General features: G+C 43.3%; 1 protein-coding gene and 1 pseudogene across 5 annotated transcripts in view; both read left to right on the top strand.

Annotated features, from left to right (window-relative positions):
* Window positions 1-25,853, top strand: part of Ripor2 (RHO family interacting cell polarization regulator 2) — a 219,954-nt gene that overhangs the window by 43,092 nt on the left and 151,009 nt on the right. The window lies entirely within an intron of this gene.
* Window positions 12,051-12,452, top strand: LOC117714170 (10 kDa heat shock protein, mitochondrial pseudogene; annotated as a pseudogene).

Here is a 25,853-nt window from a genome sequence, read left to right as displayed (position 1 = left end):
GAGACCTGGTGACAAATGCCATGATAAGGTACAGGTGGGAAGGAAGGTCTGTGCTAACCAAAGTTAAAAGTGTACAGAGCTCACTCTCTTCAGTCTTTACCCAGTGTTCTGCCCCATTAGCCATCACCCACGATGCTATGATGTTAACAGCCAAATGATCTTTGGGCAAGGGCTCCACGGGCAGAAAGGCAGATGACATCAGGGACAAAGACAAGTTTGGCCTTGCCAAAGTCTCAGATCAGTGATTAGACTTAGTACATCACATTAGCCTCATTGGGTAGCACCAATGGTTAGCCAGATATAATGCCTTATGACCCTGAGTGAGTGCTATATTATTACCGTGTCTTTGCTACAACAAAATATCTTGACAAAAGCAATTTAAAGAAGGAGTGGCTTATTTTAGCTCAGAGCTTGAGGGGATCTAGTCCCTCATGACTGGAAGGCATGGTGGTAGAAACATGACCAGAAGGCTGGCCATGTTGAATTTGAAGTCAGGAAGCAGAAGATGAATTCTGGTGTTCAGTTCACTTTCTCCTTTTTATTCAGTCCAGGACTTGCAGCCCAAAGGATGCTGCCACCCACATTTATGGTGGATCTTTTCGGTTCAGTTTAACTTTTTTGGAAACATGTTTGACAGACATGGCCAGAAGTATGTTCCATGTTCATTCTAAATGCAGTCAAATTGCAATGAAAATTAACCATCAAAAGTGCTCTGAGTTTTTCTGCATATTTGATGCTTCATATACATCATGTATCTCTGCTTCCAAGGTACATCGTATATACTCATGATCTCATGAATACTAGTGTTCTCCTGGCATGCCCACTCCTTTCTATCTTTTTAGCATGCATATTAAATTCTCTACTTTTGTTTATCTTTACTTAATATACCTTATCAATTTTATTCTCCAAACTTGGTTTATTCTACAAATATAACCAAATGTTCTTAAACAATGAAACAAATGCACAGAAGTTAGGCTACTCAATTTTTGCCTTCTAACGGACTATACAGATGAATTTAAACTATAAACTCTCAAGGTAGGAGTGGTGGCATGCACTTGCAATCCCAACACTCAGTTGACAGAGACAGGAGGACTGCTACAAGTTTGAATCTAGCCTGAGATACGTAGAGTTCCAGGATAGCCATGCTATATTGGAGACCCTATTCAAAAGACCAAACAAAAATGGCTGAATTATAAACTACGATTATCATAGAAAACAAGATGGGACTAGCATCTTTGAAGGAGTCTACTCACATCCACAGGAATGTGATGCACTCTGGTCACAACCTATCTACTTAGATAGATACGAGGACAATGAGTCCAATCTTAACAGAAGCTTCAAGGGTATATGTCCACTCCAGTTCCCTAGACCATGAGCCTCAGGAACTGTCCCAACCCAGGAAGCACATACATGTGAATGGTGTTTCATGTCTGTGAGGATAAAGTATCTTTTTGGTGTTGACTGCTCTTGTTAATTTATCTTTTGGTCATTTTTAGCAGAAATGTTGTTTGAAGTTTTGGAAAAACTATATTAACCTGTTAGAATTGATTTAATCTTGTTTTCTGGTAGGACTAAAAGATATGACCTTTGTCTTTTCAGGATGGTGAGAAATTGTTATCTAAGGGTACATATTACAACATGGATGAGTATATCCATGGTTGAGCACTGACCTAGTATGCATGACAACTTGAGTCTGATGTTCAACACCAAGAAAGATAAACCCGATCCAGAAAGTAGTATGTAGTCTAATTCATCATATTCTCTCTCTTCTCTCTCTCTCTCTCTCTCTCTCTCTCTCTCTCTCTCTCTCTCTCTCTCTGTGTGTGTGTGTGTGTTACTGGGGACTAAACTCAAGACCTCTTGTAGGCTAGGCAAGTTCTTTACCACTGAACTCTGTCCCCAGCACTGATGCCATTACTTTTGATACAACCTTTCATTGTAAGAAAATGTCCTGTAGCCACAAGTGAGGATTTCATCTCCGACACAGAATGCTTTGTTGTATTTGGCCTGTTCGTGGGTATCAGGACAATAACAGGAATGGGTAAAGAATTATAATTTAAAAAGTTACAATTTTAAGCATAAACAGTAATCAATAGATTATGGATTTTTCTGTATAACCTTTTATTCTTTGAGTTCCCATGAGAACTTACCAAATTTCTTTCCACAATATTTTTCTGAAATCAGAGGAGTCAGTTGGGACAAGATGCTGGTAGGAATCATACTCAACTGAGAGACAAAGGTAGGTAGAACCTCGATGGGGAAACCTATGACAGTCAATCAGAGGTGTTGGTCCTAGGTGACCACTCCAGGCTTGAGCTCTGTATTGACGTCTGCTCCCTGAAAACCCCAGCTGAGTTCTGAGTAGAGGGTGACAGGTGCAGGATCATCTCTATGGTGATTCTTTGATGCTTCTTTTAAAACCCAATTTGAGAGCCACTGTTTGAAGAAGAGACCCTTAGATGATTATGAGGGAGAGACAGGAATACCTGTCATTGAGAAGATGGTTCAGGGCTGGTTAGATTTTTATATTGGTCAACATTATCAATGTGGAATGCAGAATCTCCCGTTTAGCTACAGTGTTGTCTCTGAAGCCTTCTGGTTTATCCAAGAGGACACATGCTATACTTGCTCCTGAATGAGAAGGCTGGGGGAAAAATGAATTTGAGGACAATGAAATGTCAGTCTTGTCTTATGAACATTGCACACACCAGATTATTGGTAACATTATGTGCCTTACATTAGCCCTGTCCTAGGAAAACTAATGTCTTCCCTAGTTTCTTTGCCAAATCTTTTGCCTTTTACTAGAAGTGATTTACTCCATGTGTGAGTTGGGCCTTTTCATGTGGCTGGTAAGCCTCTGTGTTCTGTGACCTCTGGAATGGCTTGTTTAATGGCATTTGAGTCACCATTCTGCATCTGAGGATTCAGACAACCTCAGATAAAGAGTATCTGCCTCTGCACTGAATGTATCATCATTCCCTAAACAAAACACTCTAACGGCTCCGTACACAGATCTCATAGTTTGTTCACGTTACAAACCACATAGACATCTTGTTGAGCATGTGGAAGGGTGTGCACACCTTCTGGGCAACACCTCTATTTTATAGAGAGGACTTGTGTGTCTGTGGGTTTGAGCTCCAGTCCTCCACAGATACCAGGGGACTTTGGAGGACCTCTGTGTCAGGGAGGTAATTCCCACTTAGAAGCAACTCCACTAACTCCATCACTAACTCTTGGCCCTAGATTTAAGCTTTATAAATATAAAATCCATATTGTTACCTCTCTGTGACATCAAGGGAGATCCAGCTGACAGGAATGTCCACGCCATTAAGGGAAGAGCTGCCCCAGGATTTGAAAACAGGACATCTGTCCCGGTCTCCCTGTCATACTATGATTCCTGCCTAGGCATCAAAGAGTCAGGCATTCAAGACTTGATAACCAGCTTATTATATTCTAGAATCTTCTTTTTTTTATCCTGAACTAAAATGTGTTCCTTTGTAACATTCTTTCCTACTGATGCCTCTAAAGGAATTTAAGAACACCATTCAAATATTTGAAGACGTGTATTCGTTATCTGTTTGTTGCTGTTAACAAAATGTCTGACAGGAAGACCTGATGGAAGGAATGATTTATTCTGCTGATGGGTCAGGAGGGGCATCCCATCATGGTGCAGAAGGTATGGGGGTGACTAGCTCCATGCATTGGGAGCTTGCGGAAGCTGATTACCCATGGCTTGTCAGTCTGCAAGCAGAGAGCAGACTGGTGGTCCAGCAGGCTATAAACCGCAAGACCTTTTCTTTTTCCTCCCAGTAACTCAGTTCCTCCGGTGAGACTTCACTTCCCAGAGGTTTTACTACTTCCCCAAATGGCACTGCCAGCTGGGGACCAGGTGTTCAAACCCAGGAGCCGGGAGGCAATTTCTGTCCAAACCATTGCACGAAGCTGCTGTCTCCTTGCCTCTTCTTCAGACTTCAGCCAGAAACAGCATATGTTGCTCAGAGATTCCTGATTGTGGTGGAAACATATTCCCCAGGTAGAGTGCTCCAGTGGAAAACTCTAAGCACACAGTAGGACCAGCTTAACCTCTTGAATTTTATACTTCCTCTGTCACTGGGCAACAGTTTTTAGCTGGCAACATAATCATTTTATGGGTCTTCATGAAAGCCAACCAACCTGTTTTTACACTGGTTTCCAAGCTGTAATTGGGATAGCTTTTTGAAAAGTGTTCAAATAATGTGAAACTTCAGCCTGAAGCCCATCCATTTCCTCCACCTAAAGTCTGAGAGGTGTTGTGCCACAGTGGTTAAGAACACAGGCAGTGGTGGGGTCTGCAGCTGTGTGCTCTTGGGTAAGGTACTCAACCATTCTGGACTTCAGTTTTTCATAGGTGAGATAAAAACAATAATACTTATTCAAACATGACCACAAACATTATATGAATAGGTATACATGAAAGCCTCTGCAAGGCCGGTCATGTAATAGTCCTTGGGAAAACACAGATGACTCTCTTGCAACACACTCTTTTGAAAGGGGGTCATCTGTGGAAGGTTTGGACAGGGCTCTCTCTATTAAGACTTTTCTCTTTGGAGCAGTGGTGGCTGGCGCCTTTAATTCCAGCATTCGGGAGACAGAGGCAGTCAGATCTGTGGGTTCAAGAATAGCCTGGCTTACAGAGCTACTTTCCATTTAGCCAGGTCTATACAGAGAAACCCTGTCTCAGAGAGAGAATGATGATAGTGAGTCAGTGAGCTGAGGATGGGGGTAGTGGTGAGGGGTTTCTCCTCTGCTTAGCAGTTGGCATTCAGATTCAAGTGCAACATGCTGTTGTTTTCTGGTATTTCCACTACGTTCTATCAATCTTTCTACCTCTTGTATGTTGATTCCACAATAGGTAGAATTAACTGTCTCTTTAAAGCCACTTCCTCCTGTCAGTGAGAACAGTGTGTAGGAGACGTCTACCCTCAGCTGGGGTTCTTCTTCCCTGCAAACCATGGACAGTTACTGGTTTTCTGTTATCTAAGGGTTCAGTGCTCCCAGAATTCCCACGTCTCATTCCTCAGATGTCTGTAATGGGAAGAGTGAAGAGGATGGGTTCACAAGGTTGAGTCTTTTCATTACCTAGTGAAGAATTTGTCAGGGGAGGTGCTAGACAGCCTGGGTACCCTCTGCTCTTAGGTCTTTAATATAGTGGCTTTGGATTTCCTGGGACATGTGGCCTTGCCAAGATGTGAAGGGCCGGCCAGTCAGCAGCCTTCCCTTCCTTGTTAGTCTTGTTTTGAAAAATCTGTTTATTCTGTGCACTCCCTGTGTGTCCTCATGCAATCTAGTATTCCACACACACCCTTTGCCTTTTGGTGTCCAGGTCACCTGTTTGTTATTGGTTCTGGCTTCTGCTGGAACATGCTGAAGAGGAGCCCCTGGAGTTCTAAGTAGTAACTGACTCCTTTCTCCTTTTAAGATTGGTTTGTTTGTTTGTTTGCTATTTGTTCATGACATGGTCTCACTGTGTAGCCCATGTTTGCCTGAAACTCATTAAGTGGCCACCTCAACCTCCCGAGTGCAGAAATTATAGGCATGTGCCACCATGTAGAAAATAGAAAAGTGGCTTTCCATCTTGTGGAAGAGGCATAACCAAGTCCCCTGACCTGCAGATGAACAACATGCCCATGGAATCAATGCTTTGTGCTAAAAACAACAAAGGCTCAAAGTACCAGGAACCACTGTGTCCATGGGGAAAATGAGACTCCTTCAACCTGGAATCATTCATCATGAGGAACACCGTGTCCAGTCACATGTGCCCTGGTGGAAGCATTTCTGAGGAAGAGCTCTGAGTCCAGGGCTCACCCATCTCCTACAGCAGCTATATGCCTCTACTGCAGGTGGCAAAGTCTCTTTCTGTGCTCCAGGGCTGGCCTCAGCAGCAGCACTGGAACACACAGAGCATCAGTAGGAACCCTGATTGGTGGCTTCCTCAGGGAACTAGGTTACCAGGGCAAAGGTGATGGGGGTGGGGGGTCATGCCAGTGTTCTGTACAGAATGACCTCTGTGCTCTTGGGCTGGTTTTTCTTTCTATATCACAGATAAGTTATTTAATCATGGGGATTGTGGTTCATGTTTAATGGAGAATGTGCTATGGGGTCCAAGTGCTTTAAATGCATGCCTCATTCAGTCCTCATTAAGATAAGAGTTATCATCCCAATTCTATAGATAACTGTAATTAGTCTAACATACCTGAATTAGGCATGCATGTGTGTGGGCAAACAGAGAGAGGAAATGTAGAACTTTCTTGTTCTTTCTCATAGCAGAAGGCTGCAGGCACGTAGTGCAGGAGTGGGAGACTTCTCCCAATTCTCAAGGCCCAGGCTCCTTCTGTGTTGTCACGATCAGTTGTCTATATGTGGGATTGTTTCTCATTGCCTGTCATGACCATTGAAGGTCCAGCTATCCCACCTTCATTCAAACCAGCAGAGGGGAAGGGAACCAAAGAACTATGTGTTTTACACTTTTAGGACAGTTAGAAGTCACAAGAACTATTCCTTGTATCCTATTGGATAGAACTTCATCAGGCCGTTATTAGCTGTAGAAAACTATAGTAGACAAGGCCATCGGCACCATCATCATCATCATCATCATGGTGATAGGGACCAAATTCAGGGCTTTGCACATTATGTGGGTCTGGTTTTTTATAGACAAGACAAAAAAAGCTATGGATTATTCATTGTTGTGGTCGAATGCAAAAAGCAACCTAAGGCTGGAAGGGCTTATTGGTTGGGGTTAGAAAAATATCATCCAGTGATGAGAAAAGACTAGTGGAGGGAATGTAATGCCACATCTCATCCACAATCAGGGAGTAGAGAAGGATGAATGCTGACCCTCAGCTCACTGTTTTGTCTGGGGTCTAACCCACTGATGGTACACCCTGCACTCAGCGTGCTCCTCCCACTCACTGGATGGCACATCCTGCACTCCTTCCCTCCTCAGCTAAATCTTTCTGGAAAGACCCTCACAGATATCCCCAAAAGTGTTTTTCATGATGACTTTAAATCTGGTCAAGTTGACAATGAAAATAGACCACCACAAGTTATTTCTATCAAGGGTAGCTGTCTCCACCATATTATAATGCAGGGGGTCACATTCCAAAGCTTACAGGCAGGATATATGTTTCTAGATAACCAACTCTACCTCAGTAAAGTTATTTTAAAAGATGAAGTAGTTCTGGAAGAAAAGAGCTTCAATCATGATAACACACACACAAACACACACACACACACACACTCATCTAGCTTTGAGTGGTGGTATTTCCTACGTATTAGGACTTTATTAGAAGCATCTAACAAACTGACTAGTGCACCATTCATAAAGAGAAAAGAGGGTAATAGCTTATGCAGATACACCTGTGCCCCTCTCTGAATAAAATGTGTATGGTAGATAGTTTGTTATATGGTCTTAAAACAATTTTTTTCTTGCAAGGAATGTGTGGGGCATATACATGATGTTCATGTGTTTGTGCATATGTGTTTGCCTGTGTGTGAGCACATGTGTATGCATGTGTGTAGAAATTTGAAGTTAAGGTTGAGAGTTTTTCTCCATCTCTCTCCAGTTTATTAATGGAAGTAGGGTTTCCTGCTGAACCTGGAGCTCACCAATTCTGAGATCCTCTGGTTCTGCCTCTAGAGTGCTAGGATTTCAGCTGCTGCTGCAGTCCTCAAGAGCCAAGCACTTTATCTACTGAGCCATCTCCCCAGCACCTACAGAAGGCTTAACAAGTCTCTCTCTCTCTCTCTCTCTCTCTCTCTCTCTCTCTCTCTCACACACACACACACACACACACACACATCTCTCTCTCTCACACACACACATCTCTCTCTCTCTCTCTCACACAGAGAGAGAGAGAGAGAGAGAGGACAGACAGACAGACAGACAGACAGACAGAGATTTCTCTACTGAAACTCTTTCCATCCTTTTAAATTTTACTGAGCTACAGTTGCTTAGTTAGAAGAACATGTTATTCACATATACTATGGAATCCGACTCCCTGGGTTCTGTGTGACAGAAATAGCTCCCTGGCTAACTGCAACACTAGTAGGACTGGATCTTCCTCCAGCGGTAGTAAGCAGGTAGGCGGAGCAGATAGGAATCCCTCCCTCGGCGTATCTCCCTGGACTCTGGATGCAGCAAGTGTCCACTGCTCTCCACTACCACTTTTTTTGTTTGTTTGTTTTGGTTTTTTGAGACAGGGTTTCTCTGTGTAGTCCTGGCTGTCCTGGAACTCACTCTGTAGACCAGGCTGGCCTCGAACTCAGAAATCCTCCTGCCTCTGCCTCCCAAGTGCTGGGATTAAAGGCGTGCACCACCACTGCCCGGCCCACTACCACTCTATAATTCCTCTTGCTCCCGTAGACAGCAGAGCTCCAAGAGTCTGGGTCCTGGAAGGAGCAGCAACACACAAACCCATAACCTTTTCTTGTTCTCTGTGCAAAGCCAGCCTTCAAGGCATTTTGTCTTCATTTTGTAACTGTTAGTAAGTAGTACATGAGGTTTTTATCACAAGTGTATTTTTCCTTTTGTTACCCCCCTCCCCAAAAAATCCTTTTGAAAGTTAGAAATTGCTAAATCCCTCTTAATCTTGGAAAGGATGACACTGAGACAAAGCCCTGGCTTGGGGTTCTTTTTACTGGGTCCTATATTCCTGGTAGAGGCTGAGCCACAGGCTAGAGACAACTCTGCCTAGTAATGCTGAGTTGCTGTAATGCTGAGTTGAGGAACAAGGGATTCCCCTTCCATGCTCAGGCTTGAGCTAAGAGGAAAAAATTCCATTTGCTGAGCATTTACTGGGTGCCAGAAATGCTTCTAAGCCTCTTACAAGTTCCATCTCATTGAATGATTTCAACAAGCCAATGAAGTGGATGTTTCTGTGTTCTATGTTTTACAGATTACAAATCTGTGGCACAGAGCTCAAGTGACTTACCCAGGGCTGCAAAATTAGTGAGCTGGAGGCAGGGGTTGGATTGTAGGCAATATGACTCAGAGTCTATGGTATTATCACAAAGACCAAACATTCCAGAGTGTGTGACACAAAGCTAAATAGGGGCAGGCCAGGGACACAGCCAAGTCACTATGGATAGATAGCTTTCATTCTATGACCTCTGCAGGGACAGTGAAGACCCAGCTAGGGCAACTTCAGACAATAGCAGCAGAGTGACAGCCTTCCCCTACACTTGGTTTTATTCTTATCTATTTCCTTCCTAACTTCAGAACCCCTTCCTAAAGGCAGAGGATGTACAGGGTAAGCAAGAATCTATACGAGCTTTTGTGGTAGACTCCATTGTGGCTCCACTGGCAGGAAAGCTGGGAAAATATTTGTTTGGCTGATAAGTGCTTTCTGCTTTCTCAGAAGCCACTGGGCCCCCAGGATTCAGAGCGCAGCCATTGAGAGCCTTATCCCAAGATAAAATTCTTTATAACCTCGTTGGGAAGCATCCAAATCCTGCACCCTTTTGTTCAAACAGAGCGGAGCTAAGTCAGTGCAGCTCAGAGAAAAGAATTCCAACTATTTGGGAGTCAGCTCCGGTTTTGTATCTCATAGAGAGGTGGGGAAAGTTATCCCACAGGGAAGGGAAGTGGTGCTATCTGTGATAGAAGCCTGGAACAGTGAATGAATGAGGCCATTCAGAGGCCCTGGGAAAGGCTATGTGCCCTCTCTCCACACCTCTGGGCCTGGCCAGTTCACACTGCTTTTCTCTCCCACACTGGCTGGCCCAGTGATATGCGCTCTGGTGAGATTTGAAGTCAGGGGGTAGGCTAAAGTATGGAAGGAAGTGTCAGGGCAGAGGCACTGGGATGAATCACACTTGGAATCCTAGCATGTCAGAAGCTAAGGCAAGATTGTTGTTAAGTTTAAGGCTAACCTAGATTGCATAATCAGTATTAAGCTAGCCTGGGCTCCTGAGTGAGACCATGTTTCAAGATGGTCTCACCCAGACTGGAAAGATGGCTTTGTCAATAAAGATGTCCGCCACCAAGCCTGATGACCTGAGTTCCATCATAAGGTACCTGCATGATGCTAGAATAGAAATGACTCCAGGAAATTGTCCTCTGATCTCTATACATGTGCCATGGCACACGCATGTCCCCATTCCCAAATTCATGCACACATGCATATATACATAAATGTAACTTTAAAATATTAAATATGAAATTTAAAGGTGCATCCATAGCATCCAGTGACTCTCCTGACAAGCTCTTAGACCTACTTGTACCTGTGTGTGGCAGGTGCTCTCTGTGCTCCAACAGGCCTGGGTCAGCTTATGCTCCTACCACCCCTCGTTTGGCTGTACCTCATAGGTGTGAAAAGGTGATTATTTCATTAAGTCATAACCAATGGTCGTATCTGTGTCACATAGCAAAAGGAGAAGGAAGGGAGGACAACCACAGGCTTAGTTAGACTTTTCTTTTCACACACCAGGCAGGTACATAATGCTATTTAAAAAAAAAAATCAATTTATAGGCTAATGAGATGATTTGTCAGGCAAGAACTCTTGCCAAGCCTGACAGCCTGAGTTCTATCTCTGGAATTCGCATGGGAGAAGAAAAGAGCAAACTCCTACAAACTATCCTTTGACCTCCACATGTGCACTACAGCGTGAGCCCACCCACATACAAACTAAATTTATAAGTGTACAGATCCATGTTCATAATAGTGTGCAGATTGGCAAATTGGAGTACTGTTGGGTCATAATGGATACAAGCAGGTGCTTTCACTTTGATTCAGTGTTAGTAAGAGGGAAAAAAGAGACTGGAGGCTCCTTATTAAACACAAGTCCCACTCCAAAGTGACTTGGCAGCTCTTTTAGTGTCAGTACCAGCAGTAACAGCAAAGGGACACTTGGGTTTCATTGATTCCCAGAGACCAGAAACTATTTGGGACAAGATTCCTTAAAACCTCCTCTCGGGACATTTGCTCTTGGAGCACCTGTTATGGGGCTGGACTGCCTCCCCTGCTTCTTCCCTCTCCTTGTAGCGATGTCCCAGTGGCCAAAACATGGCCTCATGCTAGACCAGAGCAGCACGGTTTGTTGAGTTCCTACCACATGCCAGATGCTTCAATTGCACATTTTCATGTAGTTTCTGTGATGTATCTAGTTTTGCTCCCATCATGAGAGAAAGAATGGTGGCCAAGTGAGGGGTCACTTACACAGTTGGCCTTGGCCTGTGGCTACATGGTTGGAGTTGCATTATCTATTTTTAAAGCCTGTGTTTCCTATCTCCATGCTATATTGACAACTTGTATTCTAGTGCTCACACTAGACTTGGGACTCTCAGATGTAGATGACAGATAAAAAAAAAAAATTCCAATCATGATGTAGGGAAGTCATAAGAGCCAGCCTTTCCCTTCTCCAACAAAACAGAGCCTGAGGAATTCCCACCCACTGGTGTTCATTCTTACCCTGTTCTGCCACCTGATTACAGGAAGAAGATCCCATTCACATTAACCTTCTTGGGACCTTTTCAAATCAGAAGACCCGTGTGTAAGGTAGACACAGTTTTACCTGGTGGTGTAGGCAAACTGATATGGCTTGGGGAGAACTTGGTCTCTCCCATAGAACAATATACCTTTTGCCTTTTCAAAGCATAAGATACAAGGTTGTATGAGGTCTAAAAGCCAGGGGAAACGCTATCTCATTCCATACCCAGTCAGCCCTTTGTAGGTTGCTTCTTTGGGTCTTTGGTCCCCTCAAGTATAGATTGTGTGGGCAAGGAGAGAACCTAAGGTCGCAGCAATGTACAGATAAGGGGTAAGATGGTGGTAAAGCAAAAACTGACAATATCTCGCTATTAACATTTAAAGTCAATCCAAGTATGCTAACATACAGCTATAATTCTGGTGACTAGAAAGCAGAGGCAAAAAGGTTGAAAATTCAAGGCATTGCTGGGTTGTATAGCAAGAACTTTAAAAAAAATAGACAAAATAACAACAAATATGTAATTTTGTGGGTTTGTTTCTTCCTTTTGAGATCAGGTCCTTCAACATAGTCCTGGTTGGGTCTGGAGCTGTGGTGGTGCAAGTCATGGCTGGACAAGCTTTTAGGAAGTTTCTTCCACTCTTTGACAGAGTATTGGTTGAAAGGAGTACTGCTGAAACTGTAACCAAAGGTGGCATTATGCTTCCAGAAAAGTCTCAAGGAAAAGTATTGCAGGTAACGGTCGTGGCTGTGAGATCAGGCAGGAAAGGAAAGGGTGGAGAGATTCAGCCTGTCAGTGTGAAAGTTGGAGATAAAGTTCTTCTCCCAGAATATGGAAGCACAAAAGTAGTTCTAGACAAGGATTATTTCTTATTTAGAGATGGTGACATTCTTGGAAAGTATGTCAACTGAAACCACTGTTGAAATGGTGTCACATGAAGTTGCCCATTCCACTGAAGTTCTGAACTATTTCATCATGTAAATAATTTCCATGCCTCCCTTTTATAATAAACGGATGATGCCTAAACTGAAAACAAAGCAAAGCAAAGCAAAACAAAACAAACAAAAAAACATAGTCCTGGTTGTCTTGAAACTCATTGTGTAGACCAGGCTGGCCTCAAACTCAGAGGTCTACCTTCCTCTGCCTCCCCAGTGCTGGGATTAAAGACATACATTACCAACTCCAGCCATTCTGTGGGTCTTAATTACCATTTTACAATTTTAGAATCAGACAGCAATCTGAACATCAAGTACCTGAGCATGCTGCCTCAGTGCATGTGGCGGGAAATATTTATAGCCAGAGCAAAAATCAAGTCACCAGCAGAACCCAGAAGAGGTGTGCAGAGTCAACAGGGCTGGTTACACTCATATCTTGTCTTGTGTGAACATGGTTTCAACATTCAGCCGCTTCACTTGTTCAGGGCTCATCCACTTGTTACAAGAGCATGTCACACACAGTCTCCTTACACGTGTTAGGATACAGTTCATTCTGTACAGAAAAACCCAGCCAGACTTTAAAAGTGTACAGGGCAGCAGAAGATGAAGCTTCAATTCAATTCAACATATCACTACCCCCAAAAAGTGATACACAGTGTGGGAAGGCCCATTACACAGGAGAGCTGGCCATGGGAAGGCAGCTCACAAACAGGGAAATCCGTTGTAAGCACAGAGATCTCACTATAGCTGGCACTTCCCCCAGCAGGTGCTGTTCATGTCAGCTCCCAACCATCACCGCTCCCACTGGGACCTCCTCATGTCATCTGTCCCTGAGAGGCAGATATTCCTATGAAATTCTTAAACCAGAAGAAACTGTAACACATGACATCCCAGTTCATTTAAAAAAATATTTTTCTTTATGTTTTAAGATTAATTTTTAGTTAGCATATAAAGAAATGTTTCATTATGACATTTAAATCCATACATAACATTATTCTTTGTTCTTATTGTCTCCCCACTGCCTTCCCCCCCCCCCCCCGCTCTTTGATATTTTAAGACAAGGTTTCTCTGTGTAGCCCAGGCTGTCCTCAAACTCAGAAATCTGCCTGCCTCTGCCTCCCAAGTGCTGGCATTAAAGGCGTGCGCCACCACTGCCCAGCTTCCCCTCTCATCTCTTGCTTCTCCTCTTTCCTCCTCCAAACAGTAGCCCTCCTTTTTCATAGCACATATTTCCCATCAGCCTCTCTGGCTCCCCCTGTGCCCACCCTTAGATGAAAAATACCAGACTCAGAAAAACAAATATTACAATTTGCTCTCACATGTGAAATTTAGATTTTTATATAAAAATATTAAGATAGAGGAGGGACGTTTAGAGATGTAAAAAGGGAAAGAGTATGATTATGGCCAGAGCATGTTGTACACGTATGAAAATGTCCCGGTGAGTCCCGGTGTACAGCACCATTGATGTATGACGACTAGGATTTTTTTCAAAAACAAAAGTGAATTTAAAACTCTGAAACTTGTCAACCTCTTGTTGAAAGCTGAGGAACTGAAGCTCAGAGTAGGGGTCTGACACCACAGTATGAACTTATAGACTAACAACAGCATCTATGTTGTAACCTGAAAACCAACCTCACCCTCACTGTGCTCCCTGCAGGCCAGTACAGTGGTTCATGAGGCATCATTGAACTGAAAAGTTCTTCTCATCCTAGCGATGAGAAGGCTGAGGTTCTGTCCTTGCTGTAGCCACATTGAGCCCTGCTTTCCCCTCACAGGCTCATCTCAAAGTAACCAGCCAACCCCACTGTCCATAAAGTCATGACTGACATCCCAGATGGTTACCCCAAACCTACTATGCATCTCATGACTCTAGATTAGTAAATGGCGTGAGGAGGGTCACTTCTGGGGAAGTTCAAGGAACACATCTACTTTTCTTTTACATGCTGATGACTCCAGTCCTCAGAACTGAGTAAGTGGGCTCTCAATAGCAAGCTGATTGCAAGGCACTCTCTCAACCTGATGATGGCTGCCCTCCTTCCAGGATGCACAGGCAGCTGTGTCTTGATTTTTCTTTCTATTGAGTTTTTGTTTGCTTGTTTGTTTGTTTGTTTGTTTTGGTTTATTTTGTTTTGTTTTTTTTTTCTCAAAAGTGCTCTTTATAGTTTCCAGATATTTAAGTCCCGTCCAGGGTGAATTTTCTTCTCCCATTCTATAAACATCCTCTTCACCTTACTGATGGTTTCCTTTGTAGAATAAAAGCTTTTTAATTTTATACAATCTGTTTGCCAATTTGAGCAATTGCTTCCTGTGCTGTTGGAGTCCTCAGAAAGTCCTTGAATGCACCTATATCTTGGAATGTTTGGCTTTATTTTCCTATAGCAGTTTCAAAGTTTCAGGTCATATCTCTGTGCTAAATAATGTACATTCAGAAAGACAACTAGCAAATAGCACTATTTCATGTCGTGTGTGTGCGTCTGTGTGTGTGTGTGTGTGTGTGTGTATGTGTGTGTGTTAGAGAAAGAGAAAGAAAGAGAGAGGCAGAGAAAGGGGGAGGGGAGGGAGGGAGAGAAAGATAGAGAGGGAGGAACAGAGAGAGATGGAGAGAGGGAAAGAGGGTGGGAGAGTACACAGGATGTGAAAGTTTCTAAAGGGGGCTATAAGGAGGGAGAAAAGCCTTTAAAACTGAGGGACAAGAGAGGATTGTGGAATGCATATGACAAGAGGGTAATTGATGGGGAAGAAGCCAGCTACATAAGGAGATGAGGGACTCCATTATAAAACTCATTTCTTTGAAAAACAAACAAAAAAGCTTAATTAAAGAAAAATGTTCTATGCTAGTGAATAAGGACCTTTTTCATTTTTTAAAATGGAAGGTGTTTATACAATTTTTTTGAGTTTTCTTACATTTGAACATTAAACGTGAGAAGACTGTGCTTTATTGCCATACTGGAGACCTATTTCTGGTCTTAGTGTTCAGTGCTTCAGGTAGACCTGTCTTTTGAAAGAAGATGAATGTGCCCCCCCTGAATTCCCATATCCTCACTTTAAATGAAACATTTGCCTTTTTTACAATTAAAATGACATCCACATACAAAGGAATATGTGTTTATTGTAGATTTTATTTGAGACAAGATCTCACTCTGTTGCTCAGGCTGGCCCAGTCTCAGTCCATAGCCCAAGAGGTTTTTGAACTTACATGGTCCTCAGTCTCCCCAGTGCCGGGACAGTAGGCCTGAGCTGCCATTCCCAGCTCACTGTAAACTTGCTTACTCTCTCACAGAGCTGGTATCACATGGGATGCATAAGAGTTTCCTAAGATTATTTTTTCTAGTAATGTTTAGTAACAATGTTTAAATCTTTAGAAGTATCCATTACGTGAGTGCATCATAGGAAGACAGTCTACTCCAGTAAGATTTCATTTGAACCTGCAGTGACCTATTTGCAAATGTGGTTCCCCTCTGAGTCCCTTTGTATTCGTTTTAGAACAAATCCATCTATGCTTCCCATGACAGATTATAGAAATATTCATAGACGGGTTGTAGAGTTGGCTCAGTAGTTAAGAGCACTTGTTGCTCTTGTAAATGTCTGGGCTTTATTCCCAGCACCCATGTGGTGGCTCACAACTTTCTGAACTCTAGTTCCAGGGGATCTGACACCCTCATCTCATCTCTGATGGCCATCAGGCAGGCTCATGGTGCACACGCATACATATAGACAAAACATTCACACATTCAGAATAATAACATAAATCCAAAAAATTTAAATAAAACAAATATCCTACAGAAAAAGGTTGCTGACAGGGTAGCAATCCTATAGATGTTACAGAAAATATTTAAAACGCCAGTCCCCAGGGTTTCTACCCTGCCTTTGGTTATTGAGTTCCCAGATGAAAGACACACTCACAGCCTTTATATTTTTAGTAAGCCTTAAACAGCACAATGGTTGGGCCACTGTCTCCCTCCATGCTGTTAGAATTGACTCTCCTATCGGTAACCCTGAATTATTACTTACTATTTACTATGTTCCACCTGGGCTGCTCTTAACTCCAATTGGGCAGCTGTCAGGGCCACATTCTCTTAACTCTTAACCCATAACAGCTTCTCCTTCCTGTTCTTCCTGCATATTCTTCTCCTTCTTCCAGCCCAAGTCTGCAAAACCCGCCTCTGTCTCTTCTGCCCAGCTATTGGCTGCTGACATCTTTAGTTACCAATCACAATTAGCTGGGGCAGGGTCACTTAGCCAGCAACTATATGCAAACTCTCTTGTCTCTAAGGAAACCAGTTTTGGGGTCCCAAATCCACATTAGAATACAAACAGCATCAGGCCAACCCACTACATTATAGAATTGAGTAGGGTTACTTCACTAACCTGCTTCCTCTCTCTCTGGGAGGGTGCCTGGAACTTATGGTTGACCATGGACCTGTTAGTTATCTCAAGGACAGTGCTTCATGGGGAAGGCCTGTCCCTGCCAAGGACTGCTTTTGCATGGATGAATCTGACTAATTCTGGATGCTTACGGTTAGTGTTTCACTAGACTGACATAGGTTGCCTCCCAGCCCGAGGTTTGTCTCTGTTGGAATTGTGTCTCTGTGCTCACTTTTCTTCCGCCCATCTCCTGGTTTAAGACTCGGTTCCAAGTTTGGGGAGAAAAAAGGAGATGTGGCTCTAGGTTTCCTTGAAAGAATAGGGAAGGATAAAGCTAGCTCAGTTTTAAACACTCTCTCTATGCTGCAGAAACCAAGTGTGGAGTAGACATCAAGAAAGGTCTGGGGGTGAGGGTTAGTGTTGCAACAACAAAATACAGGAGTACTGGATAATAAATGATAATTTATTAAAGTCCAATAACAAGGTATTGACAGGTTGATGCCTGGTCTATGCTTCCTAAATGGCACACCTTCAGTGTTGTCTGCATGCTTCTGGTAGCCTCATTAGCTACCCCCATGCTTATGGTAACCTCATTAGTCCCCTCCGTCTCTCTTGTGAGCTCTTTTATACGTCAGAACTCACTCACTTTGTAGGAGCTTTTGTGGTTGGATGACCTTATCAAGGCCTCACTCCTTGACAATGTTACACCGGGGACTGAGTTACAACAGGGATTTTGGAGAATGTGAACACTCAGCCCTCAGCTTATGTTACCTCCAGCTCCCAAGAGGCTCCCTGAAGTGATGACAGTATAAGACAGAGTTATCTTGTCCATTTCTAGCTGCTTCTATTCCTGTTTGTCAATCAGCAGACATTTGAGGAAAATCTGCTCTGGGCAAAGAGCCCTCCCTGCTCCCTGCAGTGAACATGGAGAACTGTTGAGGCAGGCTCCATCTGCCCACAATAGATGTACAGCTTTGCTGGCAAAACAGAGCACATAAAAAAGACAAGTTACAGTACAAGACAGGATATGATCAGCACCAGTGAGTTTCGTAGGCAGTTAAAGTGTCATAAAAATTTAGGAAAGTAATTTGGAACAGTTTGTACTGATAAGAAATTTGGAGGGATACTTGTTGAAAGTATTCCAGTCCAGGGAACAGTGTATGGAAAGAAAGCCTACAACTAGTACAATATATTTTAGCAAACAAACTCAGTATTTACAGAGTTCCTAGTGGGTGAAAAGTCAAAGGAGGAGCCAGAAAGATGGTTCATCAAACAAGCATTTGCTCACTAAGCAAGCATGAGAACCTGAATTCAAATCCTCAGGGTTCATGTACAGCTAGGCACAGCAGCAAACTCTATAATCCTGACCTTTCTATAAGACATAGGAAGCAGAGAGGAGAATCCCTGAGGGTTTACAGGCTGGCCATCCTGGTGTACACAGCTGTAAGCATCAAGAGGCTCTGCCCTTGCCAGGCATGATGACACTTGCCTTTAATCCCAGCACCCTGGAGACAGAGCACTCTGAGTCAGTCCAGCACATCCAGGGCTATCTCAGAAAGACAGAGCCAGACAGATGGACAGGCAGAAAGATGGACAGACAGACAGAGACTCTGACCCTACCTCAACCAAGGCTGGGTGTAAGGACCGACACTTCAGATTCTCCTCTGTAATGTGCTTTCCTGCTCGTGCTTACGCTCACATACACAGGTTAGATACAATCCAGTAATTAGCATAGAGTGTGTGGTGATAGGGGGGCCATGTCTGTAGTCCTAGCACTAAGGGGGCCAAGATGGGAGGATTACTACAAGTTGGTGGCCATCGTGTGCAACATAGAGTTCAGATGAAGCTAAACATTCAATACCACCTTGGACTGTTCTCAGAGCCAAGATCCAGAGACTCACGTGAACTTCCCAAGCCTCAAAAGCCCTCCTGTTGGTTTGTGCTAACAATCGGCACAGGTGGCGTCTTCGCACTTACATGTTAGCATTCGCACAGAGCAGCCAAGTGAGGCACTAAGATAATCTCCTTGAGCCTGTAAAATGGGAAGTCCAAAAAGGCTAAGCCCCAGCCCTCAGTCTGCAGCCTCAGGACTAGCTGCCCTTGAGGCTGCCCTTGGGTGTGGCAGAAGAAAACCTGATCTGAGTTTGAGATGACCTTGACCATCATCAACAGAAGGACATCGAGAACATCTTGCAAGTGAAGGTTTTAGTTTACTGCTTTGTTGCCTGTGTTTAAAATTATAGGTTGTGTGTGGCCAGGAAAGGCCTTCCAGAAGAGATAAGTAACAAGCTATTTTCGGATGACTCTTCCCATGACATAAATTATGGTTTGGAGAGGAGAGAGTTTGGAGGTGCCAGAGGCTAATTAGTCAGAGACAGCCCAGTGGGCATGGAGGGCAGGAAGAATGGGAGTGAGAAGACACAGACCCGAGAGGCCAGCTCCTTTTAAATGTATAATATCACAGTTTAATGGGGCATTTAGGGCCATGGACCTAAGAGTTTTTATTGGCTAAAGATAATATGCATGGTCTGGGAGAAGTGGGAGAAAAGAAAACTTTCAATTGTTTGCTAGGGTAGGTTCTGAGCAGTTAAGGAGCTGAGGGCCCAGCCCAGGGGAACACACTTGCTTTGTGTGTAGGAAGTTCTCAGCTCCACCCAAATACTGCAAAATGGTGGGGGAGGGGGGGGGATGCTTGCTAAAATGGGTACTGTTACTGCAGCTCCACAGTAAAAACCTTGGTTCCCGCTCTCTCAATGGGGTAAGGCGTGTCCAGCCATCCCAACTGTCAATTAAAGAGACAAGGAATGGAGACACGTAGAGATGAAGTGAGTGTGAGAGAGCACTTTATTCTGTATGACCAACACTGGAAGGACAGAAGAGCCCAGTCACTCAAGTCTATCTCTGGGTATAGACATGAGCTTTAGTTTTAAACTGAAAGGGGCGGGGAGTAGAGGTCTAGGTGATCACCCAGCCCTGCTCAAGGCCTTACCATTGTCTCAGCTCTTCTTCTGAAGGGTGGTCCAAAGAAGTTCTTATTGCTTGAGGGGGACAAAATGGGTCTCAGGGGGTGGTCACTTATGCTTCAGAGTGTGGCCTTCCCGTTGTGGATAATCACCCTCACCTGGGGCAGGGGGAGGACTGAGGACTGTGTCCTGTCCTGACTTTGCTCTTCCTTGAATCCAGGGTGACTTCAAGTTTAGGATAATGACTTAATGTCAATACCTTCATTCTTGAAGCGGCACTGAGCTAGCTTAGTGAAGACATACACACGCTAGTGATTATCGTGCTTATATGGGGTCAATTAAAAGCCTGAACCAAGGCTAAGGGATGGGCACAAGATGAAGGCCTAGATGACAGACAGGCCTTTAGTTACACTGTGGGTGAGCAAAGGCAGCAAGCAAAACGTGTCTGTTACAGCACCGTATAGTCAAGACAGGATATTATGAGCAAACATGTAAAAGGTGATGTCACTCTTCCTGACCATGTGATCACTGTGAAAACCTCATGCTGTGGAGCATGACATCCAAGGGTTAGGGAGCCTGAAGTTGCACTTGGCTAGAGGTTTTCACTTGGGTGCTGAAGAGTGGAAGAAGAAGGACCTCCATCCGTCTTGCTCTGTCGAAGGCAGACTGGGGAGAACTGGAGCTCCCAAGTTGCACTGGGCAGGCTTCTCAACTCCTGCCTTGCAGCCGTCCTTTGGTTGTCATGGTGACCACAGCAGACAGTGTGCAGATTCTCTCCAGTTCTCAAACCCCTCCCACAGACTACCATGTGTAGCCAATATGCCTCATGTAGCAATTAAAAGGAAAGATGATGCCCACGCTGTCTCTAAAATGGTGGTAGTCTCAACTCTCCAGATAACAACCAAGTGGGCTTAGCTAAACACAGAATTCTCTGCATCCCTTTATGGAACTGACACCCGTGTGCATGAGTGCAGATGTGGATTTACACGCTGATATGAGTATGCTAATATAGGAGATACGTTTCTGAGAAGACAAAATAAAAAAGATCTGTAGGGAACTGTCACCATTAAGAGAAAGAAGCAAGTTGCAGAAAGGGCATAGACTACAATCCTGTCCAGATGTATTAATTCATCCAAGGATTCCTGTGCCCTTGGGTAACATGTGTCCTTCATCTGTAGGACAAATTCTCTTACCTTCTGTTGTCCTTTCTGGTTTTGTTTAAGATAGTGTTTTAGTTAGGGTTATTATTGCTGTAATGAAACACCCTTACCAAAAGCAACTTGGGGAAGAAAGGGTGTATTTGGCTTCCATATCCCTAGTCACAGTCCATTGAGGGAAGCCAGGACAGGAACTCAAACAGGGCAAGAACCTGGAGACAGGAGAGATGCAGAGGCCATGCAGCAGCACTGCTAACTGGCTTGCTCCTCATGATTTGCTCAGCTTGATTTCTTACAGAATCCAGGACCACCTGCCCAGGGAGTCCAATGAATACAATGGACTGGGCACTCCCAATAAATCATTAATCAATTGTAGCAATTAGAAGGAAAATCTGCTTAAAGCTGTATCATACTTATAAAGGCATTTTTTTTTCCAGTTGAGATTCCCTCTTCTCAGATGACTTTAGCTTGGTCAAGTTGACATGAAACTATCCAGGATAAACAAGGGTCTCCTATAGCTCAGACCAGTCTCCAGTTCAACACATTGCTGAGGATGACGAAATTTCTGATCCTCCTGCCTCTACCTCCCAAGTGCAAAACCATGCCCAGTCCCCTTATGCTTTCTTTTTCTAAGTTTTATTTTGTAAAAATTATACGTTCACAGAAAGTTGCAAAAAACAGTGTAGAGATCTCATGAGCCTTTTATCACATGGCTATATTTTATATATCTGTGGAAAACCTAAAAGCCAACACTGATACAAAGTGTCTATGTGTATGTACATCTGTGTAGAAGTGGAAGAGAGGCTAGATGTGTGTATGGGTATAGGAGTGTGTGTGTGTGTGTGTCTCTGTGTGTGTGTGTGTATGTGTGTTTGTAGGTATGGATATCTCTGTGCATTCTGTGAAAATGGGTGTGTCTATGTAGGTGTGTGTGTGTCTGTGTGTGTAGATCTAAGTATAGATGTACACAGTAGGATGCTGTTTCATAGATGTGAAGAGGCTAGCCTGTACCCACTACCACAAATAAAATACAAAATATTCCCCCCAGGAACTCCTCCTTGGACACCTTTCAAGTTACCCACCACTTCCCCAACCTCACTCACTGTCCTCATCTCTGACAGCTTAATCAGTTTAAGAAAGTCTTGTGTTTGAGGCTATGGTGTAACTCTATGGTACTGCAGGTGTCCTTTTGAGAGTGGCTTTTTTCACTTAGCGTGTGGCTCTCAGGATCTGCACACTTTGGTGTCCAGATTTCCTCCTTCCACACCCACTCTCTGGCTGGATATGTCTTGTTTAGCTACTTACCTACTGTAGGACATTTGAGGGTGGCACGTTCTCTACCACTGCAAATAAAAATAGAAACACTCCTCAGGTTTTTAATGCAGATAGAAATTTCCATTTCCATGTCATCAGTGTTCATGTGTATGGGAGGTGAGTGAATGTTTGGTTTGGGGGTGAATGTCAGCCTGGCTCCTGGAGCAGCCACATGCACTGCCATTCCTACCCACCAGCAGTGTCTTTGTGTCTTTACCAACACTTAATACTGATGGTAGGTTTTATTTCTGTTGTATCACATCTTATCTTGATTCTGTTTCCAAATAACTAACAACAATAAATTCGTTTCTGTCTCTAGGTATGGTCTATGTACATGTTTGTATGTGCTCCTGTATGTGCATATGCACGTATGTGTACATATATGTTGAGGTCAAAAGTCAATGTCCTGGTCTTTTTGGTTACTCTCTACTTTATTCCTTTGAGGAAAAGTTCTTAGTGAACACAGAGCTCACCATTGAACTGGCCAGTGAGTTGCTATTACCACCTCCCAGACCTGGAAATTTAGACATACGCTATCACAGTCAGCTTTTTCCATGGATGCTGGCAACAAACTCGGGTGTGCATGCTTCTACAGCAAGCCCTTACAGACAGCCATCTCCTTAGCCCCTTGGCTATCTCTTTATATGTTTATATTTTCTCTTTCTCTTATGAGTTGAATTTTCATTCTTGTTTTTAAGACCCTAGAGTCCATGATACATTCTGAACTCTGTTTTGCTTTATTCCCCAACTCCAGCCTGTTCTCAGAATTTTTTTTTAAAGATGTATTTATTTATTTCATGTATGTGAGTACACTGTCACTGTCTTCAGACACCAGAAGAGGGCATCAGATCCCATTACAGATGGTTGTGAGCCACCATGTGGTTGCTGGGAATTGAACTCAGGACGTCTGGAAGAGCAGTCAGTGCTCTTAACCGCAGAGCCATCTCTCTAGCCCCTGTTCTCAGAATTTTACCAAGCTGGTTTGAATTGACCATGTTCCTACCTCAGCCATCATACTCTTTTTCTTTTTCTTTCTCTTCAATGTCTTTAAACTTTTCTTTTTATTTTTTCTCCCTTTGTTTCCCCATGCTAAGTAGACAATGTGCTCCATTTACTTTGATTTCACTAGTCTGATTTTCTCCACAGTGTAAACACTGTGATAGTATAATAATATGTGATAATCAAATATTCAGTGAGATTCAATTTTGCTATTTTTTTATTCAGAAGTGCTACTTTCTGCTTTTCCAAACTTGCTTAGTTATTTTATGAATACTGAGTCTCATTTTCTGCACATATTTTTAAACTTGCTTTTTCTCAATTTATTAGCTCTGATCATTTTCAAGTTTGTGTCTCATAATTTTATTGTATGAAGATTGGGATCTTTTTCTATTTTTCTAAAATATTATTGATGGGCCATTGATGTTCTGTTTTTTTAGTGTTTTATTGTAAAATAAAACCTACCTAAAGAATCATATACAAAATAAAGGGCTGGCTACTGAATTACTGTAAGGAAAACACTGTTGTCAGTCATCTGAATGTAGAGATTGGACTTGGTAGGAAACCTCTCCATTGACAGGTAGGTAGTGCAGAAACCACTCCATTTGACCTGTCTCAGTTTCAATTAGTAACTTTCAAAACTATTTATCCCATGGATATAATGACATTTTTGAGAATTTAGGAATTTTAGTTTTTTTTAAAAACTCAGAAATATTATAAGAATATGTTTTTGTTTTAACTCCAGGTGTGGGGATGTGGGGCTGATTATTATTTGCCTTAAATTCTAGCAGAGGCAAAGACTTGCCAGATGCAGATGGCTTCTGAGATTGTATGACTTTTGGCACTCTGAGAATTTTTCAGAGGGTATATTAAGTGCTAAAGCCCCAGTAGAGAATGGGTGGGTGCCTGTTGGTCATTAAAAGGAGAGGGTTGTTTGCAGTTTGTTAGTAGTTGTACTCAAAGAAGAAACAAGGAGAAAAATCTCTCTCTCTCTCTCTCTCTCTCTCTCTCTCTCTCTCACCTACATCATTCTCTCTGTCCTATCTAGTGATAGGGGATGAATCCAGGGGGTGGGAAAAAGAAGAACTCACAAAGTAGCAAAGACCAGCTACAAGCAAAGATGAAACAAGAAGAAAAATTAGGTTTAGCAATCTCTCTCTCTCTCTCTCTCTCTCTCTCTCTCTCTCTCTCTCTCTCTCTTCCCTCTATCCTTCTTTCTCGCCTACCTAGTGATAGAGAGTGAAAATGAGGTGAAAACATTGGTAAAAAAGAACAACCCACAAAGTAGTAAAAGAGCAGCTACACATAGACACAACCATTTTCCTGTGTCTTGCATGGATTTCGAACCCTAGAAAGTTCCAGAATCTCAGATGATCACACCTGAAGGAAATGAGTACTCTGAAACACGTACAAAGTCAGCTGCAACTGAAACCAGAAGACAACTGCCTCACAGAGAGAGATACAGCTGCCCCCAACAGGCATGGCCCACAACTGGTCCAATGTATGAGAAGGAATGTGTCACCTCTCCTCCTATTAGACTCCTGTGCAACTTTTTAACTAAACAGAAGTAGAGGCTCTGAGACCAAGCTTCATGTGTCATGTCACGGTTCTTACTGCCATGATAAAATGCCTGACAAAGGCAACATAAAGCAGGCAGAAAGTTCTCTGGCTCACTATCTGAGGGTACAGTCCACCATCATGGGGAAAGCATGGTGGCAGGAGAGCAAGACAGCTGCAGTCAGGAAGGAGAGAGAGGAGTGAGGGATGTGACTGTCAGCACTCAGCTAACTTTTCTTAGTCTAGGATCCAATGTCATGGATGGTGCTGCCCACACTCAGAGTGGATCCTCCTCGCCAGTTCAATCTTTCTGGAAACACCCTCAGAAACACACACAGCAGCCATGGGTGTCAAGGTGATTCTAAGTCCAGTCAAGTTGACAGTGAAGGCTGACCATCAGATTTCCCACTGAAAGCTCCCCTCTCTCTGCACATCATATACCAAGATCCGACCTTGGAGGCCTGTGCATCAGTCAGCTGGTGATCAGCTAGATTCACATACAGCTCTCTGCAGCCTCACTGTCCAGACATCTTGAAAACCCCTTCTTTAACCGCAGTTGTGCATCATCTGTGTTATTATGTTAATGCCTTCAGAGGACAGTGTTTAGCAGTGACTTTCTCAGCTGACAAAAATCTTCCCTGGTACATGAACAGTAAAACATTTATTGAACAGAATAAAGTGAGTACATTTTTCATGTGCGAGCTACTAAAGTCAGTCACCACTAGGAATTACAAATGAGTTATTCCACTGTCATTAAACTAAATTTCCATGGAGCCTTAACTGAGCCTCCTCATTCTCATTAATATGGAAGTACACTTTTGAAAACCTTTAACCCTCCCCCGCAAATGTTTGGTTTAACGCTGTTTTTGATTCCTGTATGAGACAGCTGGGTTGGCACATGTCACGTCGGGGCCCCATGGAGTCGAGAATGCTACATTGGATGATTATGAAATTGGGTTTGATTGATTTAATCACTGTAATCACTGGCATTGTTCAGCTACGAGACCAGGAGGTTTTCCTTCCAGCAGTTATGCTGGATGGAGTCACATGTGAGGAGCTCATCCTGTGTTTATTTTTTTCCCTAAATGGGAGATGGAGCCAA

This window comes from Arvicanthis niloticus, chromosome 8 (assembly GCF_011762505.2).
Source record: "Arvicanthis niloticus isolate mArvNil1 chromosome 8, mArvNil1.pat.X, whole genome shotgun sequence".
Classification (NCBI taxonomy): domain Eukaryota; kingdom Metazoa; phylum Chordata; class Mammalia; order Rodentia; family Muridae; genus Arvicanthis; species Arvicanthis niloticus.
This window is presented reverse-complemented; position numbering and strand designations above follow the sequence as displayed.